General features: G+C 35.4%; 1 non-coding gene across 1 annotated transcript; it reads left to right on the forward strand.

Moving 5' to 3' along the window:
• Positions 1–391: 391 nt before the first annotated feature.
• Positions 392–498, forward strand: LOC150012755 (U6 spliceosomal RNA). Its single transcript, XR_016510896.1, has one exon. It is a non-coding gene; the product is annotated as a U6 spliceosomal RNA (small nuclear RNA).
• Positions 499–2,962: the final 2,464 nt, after the last annotated feature.

Below are 2,962 nucleotides of genomic sequence, written 5' to 3' on the forward strand. Positions count from 1 at the left end.
TCTGGCACAAAGGTAGACTTATACAAATGGCACAGAATCAGGAGTTCAGGAATAAGTCTTACTTTTTATTATCAATTGAATTTAACAAGTCCCATGACTATTCAATAGGGGGAAATCTAGTCTTTTTTATTTTTTTATTTTTATGAAGATGTGGTGCTGGGTGAAATGGATATCCATTGGCAAAACCAAACACCCACATACACACAGCTTATATTACACTACACAAAAAATGAATTCAAACTGATCACAGACCCAAATATACAACTAACCCTTAGAATTTCTTAAAGAAAATATGAGAAAGTCATTATGACATTTGAGATATGATATCAAAAGTGTGATCCATACAAGAAAAAATTGATAAACTGGACTTCATCAAAATTAAAAACTTTTTGTGCTCGCTTTGGCGGCACATACACTAAAATTGGAATGATACAGAAAAGATTAACATGGCCCCTGTGCAAGAATGACACTCAAATTCATGGAGTGTTCCATATTAAAAACAAAAATAAAAACTTTTGCTCTATAAAACACACTGTTAAAAGAATGAAAAGTCAAGCACAGATTGGAAAATATACTTGCAAATCATGTCCCTGGTAAAGAACTTATATCCAGAATACAATATGGGAAGAACTTTCACAACTTAATGAAAAAACAGCACACTTTTTGAAATAGGCAAAAGATTTGAATAGATATTTCACTAAAAATAATATATGAGTAGCTATTAAGCAGATAAAAACATGGTCAATGTCATTAGTCATTAGGGAAGTGCAAAATAAGAGTACAATAAGATACTGCTTCATACCTAACAGAATGCCTATAATAAAAAAGATGGATAACACCTACTATTGGCAATCATGCAGAAAAAGTGGAACTGGAGTGGGAATGTAAAAATGACACAGACTCTTTGGAAAGCAGTTTGGCAGTTTTTAAAACTTCAAAGATAAATTTACCAGCAATTTCATGCGAGGAATCTTCACAAGAGAAATAAAAACATATATCCACACAAAGACTTGCACATGAATACTCACAGCAGCATTGTTCATAATAGCCCCAATCTGCACACAATCCAAATGTCTATCAATAGATAATCAAAATGTGTTCCAACCGTACAATGGAATGAAGAGTGATATGTGGCCCCAACATGGCTGAATTTCAAAAACATTATGCTGCCTTGGATTGTGTCACTCAGTGGATTGAGTGCCAGCCTGCAAACCAAAGGGTCACTGGCTCAATTTCCAGTCAGGGTACATGCCTGGGTTGCGGGCCAGGTCCCCAGTTGGGGGTCGGAGAGAGACAACCACACATTGATATTTCTCTGCTTCTCTTTCTTCTTCCCTTCCCTTCTCTCTAAAAATAAATAAATAAAATCTCTAAAAATAATTATGTTAAATGAAAGAAGTCAGACTTAAAAGACTACATATTGTGTGATTCCATTTACATGAAATTTTCCAGAAAACACAAATTTAGGACATAAAGCAGGTCAGTCATTGTTTAGAGGTAGGGGTGGGAGCCAAGATTAATGCAAATTTGGTGTTAGTTGCACAGTTCTAAAAATTAACTGAAAGTCATGAATTTTTCCTTCTAATGAGTGTATTTCATGGTATATAAATTATATTTCAATAAACCTTCTAAAAAGTTAATAAGAAACCTTTTCTATATTTAATCTTTCTGTGTTTAAATTTATTACATACAAGCCTCAGTCTCTTAACTGACTGCCTTTAAAAAAAAATATTTGGCTATTTTCTATGTTTTTATCTGTAATTTTATTCTACATGTTTTGTTTTGATGATTTACCTGCTCTTATGGCTTCAACTCTCACCTCAATTCCTAAAGTCCTAGATCTACTAAACTATATCTACATCTGCAACCCAAATACACTTCCCAAATTCTAAAGTGGCAGTTTAAATATCTATTGGACAAATCCCACTCAATATTCCTTAGATACCTCAGTCTCAATTCATTTGACATGGTCCTCATTATCTTCACCTCACCTTCACCATCAATCCTATAGTTCTTTTTGCAATTTATGAATGTCTCTTCCAGTTTCTGTATTTAAGTATAAGTTCTTCCTAATGCCAGTATAATTTGATCAAACCCTAAATATTTTTAAAAACTTTCTTGAAGTTCAAGGACTTAACCAATAAGTAAAGTCTGTGGTACCCTTGGTTTCTGCTTTTATTAATAAGAGTAGTAGTTATTAACTTGATATTTTAGTGTATACTGTGTGCAGTGCTATTTTTGTTACTCTCTGTGGTAACAAAAGACTCAGTGGTGAATAAAATAATTTCCCTGTAGTCCAGAGTTTACAGTCCAGTGATGAAGACAAACACATAGAAAATGAATGTGAAATAACAGGATCTTACCTCTAGTACATCTAATCCAAGACATTACACCCTGGAGTAGACAATATGAAACATGTTTTTGAAATTTGGATGCTTTCCTCACTCCATGGGAAAATCTCTGATTAACAGAAGATTATGGGTCTTTCTCAATCTCAGGACATTTTTAGAATTTGATAGTTGAAAATGACGTTTTAATTTTCATTTTCTAGATAACTAAATAGATTGACCGTTTTTTCCTGTTTATGGGTCTTTTAAATTTATTTTTTCAGGAATTGCCTTTCATATCCTTTTCTATTTTTCTTTGCATAGATTACTCTTTTCTCAATAATTTGTAAGAGCACTGGTTGCATTGTAGTTGAAGCCATACAACCTCCTGGTCAAAGACTGGCATGGTTGGGGATGGAAGCCCTTCTGGGAGGAGTCAAGGTCTGGGTCAGTGTTGGGTCAAGGCTAGGACAAGGTGGGTCAGTCTGGGGTAGAGGGTTGTCGATGGTTGAGGTCGACCCAGGGCTGGGTTGGGCCATGGTCAGGGCTAGGCTTAAGTGGGAGTAAGGGCAGGGTCAGGGCGGGGTCAGGGCCAGGGTCAGACTGAGGTCAGGCCGAGGTCTACGGCCCTGATG

Source organism: Furipterus horrens, unplaced genomic scaffold, assembly GCF_987537825.1.
Source record: "Furipterus horrens unplaced genomic scaffold, mFurHor1.1.pri manual_scaffold_4, whole genome shotgun sequence".
Lineage (NCBI taxonomy): Eukaryota > Metazoa > Chordata > Mammalia > Chiroptera > Furipteridae > Furipterus > Furipterus horrens.